Here is an 11928-nt window from a genome sequence, read left to right as displayed (position 1 = left end):
TTTGTCACTGAAGTTAGGAGGATTTAAGGATATTCAGAACCTTGCCTAAGAGTGAGACCATGACTGTTTATATCCTGTGATACTGTTGCTGAACAAGGTCCATTTTTAAAATCATATCTTGGTGATGGTGATCTGCCGGTATCTCCAATCAGCAACCGTGTGTGTCTGTGACCTAAGCCACACCATGCCCCTGCTCCCTCAGAAATGCGCAGCTGGTGTCAGTGTAGAGGACTGCGGATACAGTGAAAGGAGAAATGGCAGTTACCCAGCCACCTGCATTAAGGAAGGGGGATGGGGAAGGTGTTCACATTCTGGGGTATATTTTCAGAAGTGCCCTTGAAAACTCTAGCTAGCTAGCAATATTTGTTTATATGAACATTATATTAGAATAGATAATGTTAAATATGTGTAGTGTACGAATTTGTACTATTTTATTAATTGAAATATAACTATCATTATTTATGATTATGTAATTCATATATCAGTGGTATAATACATATATTTCTAGAACACTGTATATCTCAAAATGCTTTACAAAGTTTAGAAGCTATAATATGCTAATAAAATTAATATGTATATAAGATCTCACCTTGCTTTCACACAGGGTTCACAAAGACAGAAGAGTTACTGAGAAGTTTACACCAAGCTCAGTCCTGCAAAGTGCTAAAAATTGTGTCCCTGATCCCACAAAGCATTTAAGCAATTTATATTCTCTAACTTTATAGGAAAGGGAAATTCTAAACTGGTTATGCACAAAACATTGTAAAACCATGACACTGTGTTTTTTTTCACTTTAAGCTAAATCCATAGAACACTTTTATTCCCAATACGTGTGTGTGAACAGACTTTCAATGAAATAATGCAAGATGTTATTTACAAGTTATTTAATTATTTTGGTGTAAATTTTTGTGTAGACTGTCCCTTAGGAAAAAAATACATAATGATTAACCATCAATCAAGAAGAATAATTCACTAATAATTAATTAAACCTCCTTTCTTCACTTAATTTCCTACCATTGCATTAATCTTGGTTGCAAGGGGGGGCGGTTCTATTTCACTGTGCTAATAGTTCCCGATTTCCCTGTAGGATTTTAGCAGATTGCTCTGCACCCATTGTCCAGAGTCTGCAGTCAGTGGTGGAACAGCTGGGCAGACAGGCTTCTCTAGAATGTTCTTTGGAAGGAACATCTGACCTAAACTTCTACTGGTATAGGCAGCTTCCTAGTGGACAGATGCACATGCTCACCAAGCAGAAATTAACAGTCCATATCACTTCAAAGCAAGTAGAATATCAGGGTTGGAAGGGACCTTAGGAGATCATCCAGTTCATCAACCCCCTGCTCAAAGAAGGAGCAATCCACAGACAGATTTTTGCCCCAGATCCCTAAACAGCCCCCTGAAGGGCTGAACTCACAACCCTGGGTTTAGTAGACCAAGCCTCAAACCACTGAGCTATCCAAGTAAACCCAAAGATGAGGAGTTTCTCCTGAATATTGATAGCCTCTATGCAAATGACATGGGTGTATTACTGTGTTTGGAGTTGACACAGGGCCAAGTGTTTGCAGCACCTGGACAAAACTCCCCCTCTTCCCTATGCACACAGGCCTGTCCACTCACCCCTTCCAGCACAGTTCAGCAGCTGCATGTGGATAGAGGAGATCAGGGCCGCCCGGGGGGGGGCAAGAGGGGCAATTTGCCCCAGGCCCCGGGCCCAGCAGGGGCCCCCGCGAGAGTTTTTTGGAGCCCCTGGAGCGGGGTCCTTCACTCACTCTGGGGGGCCCGGAAAACTCTTGCAGGGCCGAGCCCAGGAGCTTCTTCGCTCCCGTTCTTCACCGGTGGGGGGTCCTTCCGCTCCGGGGCGGAAGGACCCCCCGCCGCCGAATTACCGCCGAAGCGGGACCCGCCGCTGAAGTTCAGCTCGGTCTTAGGCGGTAATTCGGCGGTGGGGGGCCCTTCTGTTCCGGGACCTGCCGCCGAAGTGCCCCAAAGACCCACGGCGGGGCCCCCCCGCCGCCGAATTACCACCGAAGACAGGGCTGCACTTCGGCGGTGGGTCCCATTTCGGCGGTAATTCGGCGGGGGGGGGCCCGCCGCGGGTCTTCGGGACACTTCGGCGGCGGGTCCCGGAACGGAAGGGGCCCCCCACCACCGAAGACCCCAGGCCCCTGGAATTCTCTGGGCGGCCCTGGAGGAGATCACAAAGCTCAGTAGGAACACAGCTTTGGGGTATCAGTGTTGCGGATAAAATCACAGGAAATGCCATGTCCTGACTGGGCAGTGAAAAACACATACACCCCACTGAACTGTTTAGCAGAGAATCTCTTGGCAAGAGAATTTCCACAGTAGATTCCTTTGAAATCAAGGAATGAGAGAAATGATTTTGACAAAGGGAGGAGTAGGGTGAGGTGAGGGGGCATAACTGATGTGGTGAAATTAAGAAATTACAGGCAGGATAACAAGATAAATATTTTATAACAGTACCGTCTACTGCTCCATACAGGAGAAGCTGGAATCTCCACTTTTGAATATTTTAAAACGTGACTGGACAGAGCCCTGGGGAACAGGTTGTATGGCTGTATGGCTGCCATTCTCAGCCTATTACTATTCTATACATAGACCACGTCCATCACATGGACATCTCCACTCCCAACTGCCTCATCTCACACCTTATCAGTGGCAGCTATCACAATACAATAACACTGGTCTACAATTTTTGAGAAGTCGTCTGCTTCAGAGATAAAATGTGCTATTTATTATGTATTTTGATGTGCTGAATTCAAATATGACAATTAAAACAACTGATTGGCTACTGTTTCTAAGTTATGTAAGTTTTTACATTTTATGGCTATGTATATTGTGTAGATAGTAGAGTTTTAATCATAAATTGTAAACCTAGGTCTGGTAATTGGCTGAGCCTTAATCAGTGGGCGGGGCATTCACTCAGGCCAGGGCTTTATAAAGCCGCGCACAAGCGACCAGGGAGCTTTGCGAACAGGGAGTTTCGCAAGGGAGTTCTCCAGGTGAAGGAGGAGCTAATACAGCATCTGTGGGGTAAGTGACTGTCTGTAGTGTGTGTTTGTTTGTGTTTGGGGGTTACTTGCTGTGTGCTGAGCTTGTGTTTGTCAGTCTGTTTGTTTGTTTGGTTGTTTGAGGGACTGTGTGCTCTGGCTGGCAGTTGGAGGCAGGTTTGAAAGCTCGAAGCCTCTGGTAATTGGCTGAGCCTTAATCAGTGGGCGGGGCATTCACTCAGGCCAGGGCTTTATAAAGCCGCGCACAAGCGACCAGGGAGCTTTACGAACAGGGAGTTTCGCAAGGGAGTTTAGAAGGGGAGTGGGAAGGGAACGGGAGTCCCTCGCCGGCCATAACCCCTTCCCTGTGGCCCCCCCCTAAAATCCTAAAATCTATAAACCAAACTACATTCCAAGACTACTTCCGTAAACCACCCTTTCACTAACTAGGAGACAATGCAGGCAGAAGCCCAGCAGCAGAGTGGGGGCTATCCAGTTTATTGCACTGACTGTCGCATGTATGATTACCTGCCCTGTGGGCGGGTGGCGTAAGTGTGCAGTCGGTGCAAGGAGCTCCTGGCCCTCAGAGACCATGTACGGACTTTGGAGGCCAGGGTGGCAGAACTGGAGGAGCTGAGAGAGGCAGAGAAGTATGTTGATGAGGCTTTCCGGGACACTGTAGAATTGTCCCACCTCCGCTTAGACAGCTCCTGTGCTGTTGAGGAGGAAGAAGGGCCCAGAGAAGTAGAGCAGTCAATGGGAGCAGAGGGAAACCTTCCCGTAGTTGGGACCCTTCTTCCAGATGGTGCTGGGGTTGCCTCTCGCACTGAGGTTGCCTCTCCGGGGGAGGGAACTCCAGTTTCTAGGAAAAGGCAGGTGTTAGTAATGGGAGATTCGATTATTAGAAATATAGATAGCTGGGTCTGTGATGACCGGGAGAACCGTATGGTGACTTGCCTGCCTGGTGCGAAGGTTGCGGATCTCTCGAGGCATCTAGATAGACTTATGTGTAGTGCTGGGGAGGAGCCGGTGGTCGTGGTACATGTAGGTACCAATGACATAGGGAAGGGTAGGAGAGATGTCCTGGAAGCCAAATTTAGGCTGCTAGGGAAGAGACTGAAATCCAGGACCTCTATGGTGGCATTTTCAGAAATGCTCCCAGTTCCACGCGCAGGGCCAGGTAGGCAGGCAGAGCTTCAGAGTCTCAATGCGTGGATGAGACGATGGTGTAGAGAGGAGGGGTTCACGTTCATTAGGAACTGGGGAAACTTCTGGGATGGGAGGAGCCTATACAGGAGAGATGGGCTCCACCTAAACCAAAGTGGAACCAGACTGCTGGCACTAAACATTAAAAAGGTTGTAGAGCAGTTTTTAAACTAGGAGATGGGGGAAAGCCGACTGCTGCAGAGGAGCATGTGGATCGGACACAGACTTCTCTTAGGGGAGAGTCTGATGATAGAGAATCTCCAGGTTATAGTCAGGAGCAGAGGAATGAGAAGTATAATGTAAGGGCCGGATCAGATGATAAACAGTCACATAAAAAAGAATCTGGCACATCAGAAAAAGGCAGGCTAATAAACAGGGACAAGTTTTTAAAGTGCTTGTACACAAATGCCAGAAGTCTAAATAATAAGATGGGTGAACTAGAGTGCCTTGTGATAAAGGAGGATATAGATATAATAGGCATCACAGAAACCTGGTGGACTGAGAGCAATCAATGGGACACAATCATTCCGGGGTACAAAATATATCGGAAGGACAGAACAGGCTGTGCAGGGGGAGGAGTGGCACTATATGTTAAAGAAAGTGTAGATTCAAATGAAGTAAAAATCTTAAGCGAATCCACAGGTTCCATAGAGTCTCTATGGATAGAAATTTCATGCTCTAGTAAAAATATAACAGTAGGGATCTATTATCGACCACTTGACCAGGACAGTAATAGTGATGATGAAATGCTAAGGGAAATTAGAGAGGCTATCAAAATTAAGAACCCAATAATAGTGGGGAATTTCAATTATCCCCATATTGACTGGGAACATTTCACTTCAGGACGAAATGCAGAGATAAAATTTCTCGATACTTTAAATGACTGCTTCATGGAACAGCTGGTACGGGAACCCACAAGGGGAGAGGCGACTCTAGATTTAATCCTGAGTGGAGCGCAGGAGCTGGTCCAAGAGGTAACTGTAGCAGGACCGCTTGGAAATAGTGACCATAATACAATAGCATTCAACATCCCTGTGGTGGGAAGAACATCTCAACAGCCCAACACTGTGGCCTTTAATTTCAAAAGGGGGAACTATACAAAAATGAGAGGGTTAGTTAGACAAAAGTTAAAAGGTACAGTGACTAAAGTGAAATCCCTGCAAGTTGCGTGGGCCCTTTTTAAAGACACCATAATAGAGGCCCAACTTCAATGTATACCCCAAATTAAGAAAAACAGTAAAAGAACTAAAAAAGAGCCACCGTGGCTTAACAACCATGTAAAAGAAGCAGTGAGAGATAAAAAGACTTCCTTTAAAAAGTGGAAGTCAAATCCTAGTGAGGCAAATAGAAAGGAGCACAAACACTGCCAACTTAAGTGCAAGAGTGTAATAAGAAAAGCCAAAGAGGAGTTTGAAGAACGGCTAGCCAAAAACTCCAAAGGTAATAACAAAATGTTTTTTAAGTACATCAGAAGCAGGAAGCCTGCTAAACAACCAGTGGGGCCCCTTGACGATCAAAATTCAAAAGGAGCGCTTAAAGATGATAAAGTCATTGCGGAGAAACTAAATGGATTCTTTGCTTCAGTCTTCACGGCTGAGGATGTTAGGGAGATTCCCAAACCTGAGCTGGCTTTTGTAGGTGACAAATCTGAGGAACTGTCACAGATTGAAGTGTCACTAGAGGAGGTTTTGGAATTAATTGATAAACTCAACATTAACAAGTCACCGGGACCAGATGGCATTCACCCAAGAGTTCTGAAAGAACTCAAATGTGAAGTTGCTGAACTATTAACTAAGGTTTGTAACCTGTCCTTTAAATCGGCTTCGGTACCCAATGACTGGAAGTTAGCTAATGTAACGCCAATATTTAAAAAGGGCTCTAGGGGTGATCCTGGCAATTACAGACCAGTAAGTCTAACGTCGGTACCGGGCAAATTAGTTGAAACAATAGTAAAGAATAAAATTGTCAGACACATAGAAAAACATAAACTCTTGAGCAATAGTCAACATGGTTTCTGTAAAGGGAAATCGTGTCTTACTAATCTATTAGAGTTCTTTGCAGGGGTCAACAAACATGTGGACAAGGGGGATCCGGTGGATGTAGTGTACTTAGATTTCCAGAAAGCCTTTGACAAGGTCCCTCACCAAAGGCTCTTACGTAAATTAAGCTGTCATGGGATAAAAGGAAAGGTCCTTTCATGGATTGAGAACTGGTTAAAGGACCGGGAACAAAGGGTAGGAATTAATGGTAAATTCTCAGAATGGAGAGGGGTAACTAGTGGTGTTCCCCAAGGGTCAGTCCTAGGACCAATCCTATTCAATTTATTCATAAATGATCTGGAGAAAGGGGTAAACAGTGAGGTGGCAAAGTTTGCAGATGATACTAAACTGCTCAAGATAGTTAAGACAAAAGCAGATTGTGAAGAACTTCAAAAAGATCTCACAAAACAAAGTGATTGGGCAACAAAATAGCAAATGAAATTTAATGTGGATAAATGTAAAGTAATGCACATTGGAAAAAATAACCCCAACTATACATACAACATGATGGGGGCTAATTTAGCTACAACGAGTCAGGAGAAAGATCTTGGAGTTATCGTGGATAGTTCTCTGAAGATGTCCATGCAGTGTGCAGAGGCGGTCAAAAAAGCAAACAGGATGTTAGGAATCATTAAAAAGGGGATAGAGAATAAGACTGAGAATATATTATTGCCCTTATATAAATCCATGGTACGCCCACATCTCGAATACTGTGTACAGATGTGGTCTCCTCACCTCAAAAAAGATATTCTAGCACTAGAAAAGGTTCAGAAAAGAGCAACTAACATGATTAGGGGTTTAGAGAGGGTCCCATATGAGGAAAGATTAAAGAGGCTAGGACTCTTCAGTTTGGAAAAGAGAAGACTAAGGGGGGACATGATAGAGGTATATAAAATCATGAGTGATGTTGAGAAAGTGGATAAGGAAAAGTTATTTACTTATTCCCATAATACAAGAACTAGGGGTCACCAAATGAAATTAATAGGCAGCAGGTTTAAAACAAATAAAAGGAAGTTCTTCTTCACGCAGCGCACAGTCAACTTGTAGAACTCCTTACCTGAGGAGGTTGTGAAGGCTAGGACTATAACAATGTTTAAAAGGGGACTGGATAAATTCATGGTGGCTAAGTCCATAAATGGCTATTAGCCAGGATGGGTAAGAATGGTGTCCCTAGCCTCTGTTCGTCAGAGGATGGAGATGGATGGCAGGAGAGAGATCACTTGATCATTGCCTGTTAGGTTCACTCCCTCAGGGGCACCTGGCATTGGCCACTGTCGGTAGACAGATACTGGGCTAGATGGACCTCTGGTCTGACCCGGTACGGCCTTTCTTATGTTCTTATGTTCTTAGTCATTTCTGGTTTAAATTGAGATCCCTTCCCTTTATAACTCACTTATCCTCTGCTATTCCCAAGTCAAGGGTCGTATAGAGTATCATAGAGTATCATAGAGTCTCAGGGTTGGAAGGGACCTCAGGAGGTCATCTAGTCCAACCCCCTGCTCAAAGCAGGACCAAACCCAACTAAATCATCCCAGCCAGGGCTTTGTCAAGCCTGACCTTAAAAACCTCTAAGGAAGGAGATTCCACTACCTCCCTAGGTAACCCATTCCAGTACTTCACCACCCTACTAGTGAAAAAGTTTTTCCTAATGTCCAACCTAAACCTCCCCCTCTGCAACTTGAGACCATTACTCCTTGTTCTGTCATCTTCTACCACTGAGAACAGTCTAGATCCATCCTCTTTGGAACCCCCTTTCAGGTAGTTGAAAGCAGCTATCAAATCCCCCCTCATTCTTCTCTTCTGCAGGCTAAACAATCTCAGTTCCCTCAGCCTCTCCTCATAGGTCATGTGCTCCAGCCCCCTAATCATTTTTGTTGCCCTCCGCTGGACTCTCTCCAATTTATCCACATCCTTCTTGTAGTGTGGGGTCCAAAACTGGACACAGTACTCCAAATGAGGCCTCATCAGTGCTGAATAGAGGGGAATGATCACGTCCCTCGATCTGCTGGCAATGCCCCTACTTATATAACCCAAAATGCCATTAGCCTTCTTGGAAACAAGGGCACACTGTTGACTCATATTCAGCTTTCTGTCCACCGTAACCCCTAGGTCCTTTTCTGCAGAACTGCTGCCCAACCATTCGGTCCCTAGTCTGTAGCAGTGCATGGGATTCTTCCGTCCTAAGTGCAGGACTCTGCACTTGTCCTTGTTGAACCTCATCATATTTCTTTTGGCCCAATCCTCTAATTTGTCTAGGTCCCTCTGTATCCTATCCCTACCCTCCAGTGTATCAACCACTCCTCCCAATAGCTGACCCAATAGCATAACTTGAAAACTAGAGCCAATCAACAATTTTAAGCATCATTTTCGTTCTCAGTGACCCAGAATTAGTAAAGTTTGACTACATTTATTTCAGAAGCATTTTGCCTGTAGAGCAGTGTAATTAGGACAAAGAGGATGAGTAAAGTGACCCTGTTTAATCTGATGGGGGAGGCTCCTGGTTACATCCCTCCATTGTTTACCTGTTTTGTGACTTTATATCTACTGGGACTGTGTCTTCTCCCATTGCCTGCAGCTCCCTCTGCTATGGTGTCTCCAGGTCATTGTAGTTTTGTTCCGTCACTCTGGCTGTTTGCTGACACGCTGATTTCAGTGACTAAGGGCTGGTCTACACTAAGGGGGAAAATCGATATAAGATACGCAACTTCAGCTACGTGAATAACGTAGCTGAAGTCGAAGTATCTTATATCGATCACTTACCCGTCCTCACGGCGCGGGATCGACGTCTGGGGCTCTCCATGTCGACTCGGCGGTGGTGGAGTTCCGGAATCGATAGGAGCGCGTTCGGGGATCGATATATCGCGTCTAGATGAGACGCGATATATCGATCCCTGAAAAATCGATCGCTACCCGCCGATACGGCGGGTAGTGAAGACGTAGCCTTACACAAATTTGGTCGCAGCTGAATTGACATCAAGGAAAATCCCAACAAGGAAAGGCAGGAAGCAGCAGCAGAGAGCTTTGGATACTATTATTTTTTTAAATGTAATTGGTCAGATTGGGCCAGAACTAGCAAGAGTGACTGCTTGAAAGGCAATGTCTGCATGTAAAAATTCTCGCCAGCCACTAGGTGGTGCTTCTCCTCTACCCTAGAAAATCAAAGAACTGTGGCAGGAATACAACTGGCTACTGCAGGACAAATCTGTTCTGCCATGTCTTTTGGGCTTTCAAAATTCGTTTTTGTTCTTCACTGGAATGAAAAGAAAATGTTTAAATGTTTCCACAAAATGGAATTGTGCCAAATCCGTCCCTTTTCTTGTAAAAAAAGATCCAGTTTTCTGTGTGGGTCTCTCTTTCTCTCTCTTTCTCTCTCTCTCTTTGTCTGGGTATAGCTAGACCAGGGGTGGGAAAATTTTTTGTCCTGAGGGCTGCATCGGGTTTCGGAAATTGTATGGAGGGCTGGTTAGGGGAGGGGGGCATGGCCTGGCCCCCACCCCCATCTGCCCTCCCTACTTCTCATCCCCTGACGGCCCACCCCCAGAACTCCTGTCACATCCAAGCCCCCCATTCCCTGATGGCCCCCTGGGACTCCTGCCCCTTCCATCCCCCCCACTCCCTGTCCCCTGACCGCCACCAGAACCCCTGTCCCTGACTTCTCCCCACCGCCCCATCCAACTGCCCCCCTGCTTCCTGACTGCCCCCCGGGTCCCTGCCCCCATTCAACCCCCCTATTCCCCACCCTCTGACTGCCCTGACCCCATCCACACTCCCGCCCCCTGACCACCACCATGAACTCCCCAGCCCTCTATCCAGCTCTCCCCCCTCGCTCCCTGCCCCCTTACCGTGCTGCCTGGAGCACCGGTGGCTGGCGGTGCTACAGCCATGCAGCGCGCAGCACAGAGCACCGGGTCAGGCTGGGCTCTGCAGCGGCGCTGCCCCAGGAGCTCAGACCCCACACTGTCCAGAGCATTGCGCCAGTGGTAGGGTGAGCTGAGGCTGCAGGGGACAGGGAACAGGAGGGGAGGGGATGGGGGCTAGCCTTGCGGGCCAGGAGCTCAGGGGCCCGGCAAGAGAGTCCCACAGACCAAATGTGGCCCTAGGCCATAGTTTGCCCACCTCTGATCTAGACCGTAGTCACTGGATGTGATTACAGCTCAAGTAAACCTACCAGGCCTAGCTTTAATTTCATTAGCTCGGGTAAAGGAGCAGTGAAGCCACAACAGTGCAAACTTAAGAATAGACAGGACAAACCCACCCAGAGCCCTGAGTAATAACTCTTAGGGCCAGCCTGTGCTGAAGCTTGTTCTGCTGCAACTTCACTCTTCCAATACCCAAACTAGCAAAATTAAACGTAGCTCACGTATGTCAGCTCCAGTTGCAATCACATGCTGTGTCCTCCATATTTCCAGAGTGTTTCACCTCTGGTGGAGTTTTTAGTTGCTCTCTTCTTCCTCTCATGTTACTTCTTTAATTTCTGTTTGCTCCTGATACCATGTGGTATTCAATGATATTGCTCCTCAACTACCTCTGCATAACAGAGTATGAACTTTGCAGCACCCCTCCACCAGACTGCCTGCCTCAGACGCTAGCCCACTTAAAGATACAATTCCTAGTACCACACACTTTTCCCAGGGTCAAGGCCAGAGATAACCAGGCCTCCACAGAAGGGGCCCCCTGTGTCTTAGGGAAAACATGAACAGATCCTGCCCTCTAGTACCAGGAAGCAACCAAATCTATGTAAAACCTCATGCTGGGGGACTGCCCCCTGCTCAGAGACACAGAGATGGGGGTGTGCATAGTCTGGTGTGCAGCCATATATCTCTTGGGAGCAAGTAAGTCATTGGCTGGGAGGTGGAATCTCCATCCTAGCATTTACAGGATTCAGCTGTAAACCTTTCACTCTGAGACAACCGTTTTATTCTGTCCTGTGTGCTTTGTCTCTTTTCCTCACAGAACAAGCAGATGCTAAGATAACCCAAACACCAAGTCTAGTACTGGAGAGAGGACAGATGGCCTATCTCAGATGTGAACAAACCTATGGTCACTACACTATGTTCTGGTACCGGCAGGATCTGGGGCAGGGACTGCAGCTGCTCTTTAATTTCTACAATAAAGAAGAAAGAGAGAAAGGGACAAGTTCTAGTCAATTCCAGGCCGACCAGCCGCAGGATGATCTCTTTCACTTGAACATCTCATCTGTGCAGCCAGAGCACTCGGCTGTATATTTCTGTGCCAGCAGCTTAGACACAGCACTTCAGAGTCACCTCCTCCCTCTACAAAAACCTCATCTGTTCTTTGTCACTCTGCAGCCCCACAACAGGGACAGCAACAAAGCACATTCTCTGTGAGTGCTGCAGAGAGGCCAGAGGGAGAGAGTAGAATGGGGAACAGAGTAACACCTTTCAGTGTGGGGAGCCACCTGGGATACACACAATATACACCCCTGCCACAAACACAGCTAGTGGTGTAAGAATAATAATCTTTGGCCTTTATAGAGCACTCAATATCTGAGGGTCTCAAAACTCTTTTCAGACATAATGGACTATAGCTCCACAACACCATCCTGTGTCATGAGGAAGGATTCATATACCCACTTTGCACATGGGGAAACAGAGGAACAGCAAGGTTTGTGTGACTTTCCTAAGGACAAAAAAGAAGTCAGAGGCAGAAGAAGA

The sequence above is a fragment of the Mauremys mutica genome, chromosome 1 (assembly GCF_020497125.1).
Source record: "Mauremys mutica isolate MM-2020 ecotype Southern chromosome 1, ASM2049712v1, whole genome shotgun sequence".
NCBI classification, from domain to species: Eukaryota; Metazoa; Chordata; order Testudines; family Geoemydidae; genus Mauremys; species Mauremys mutica.
The sequence above is the reverse complement of the archived record's forward strand: the minus strand, read 5'-3'. Positions refer to the sequence as shown.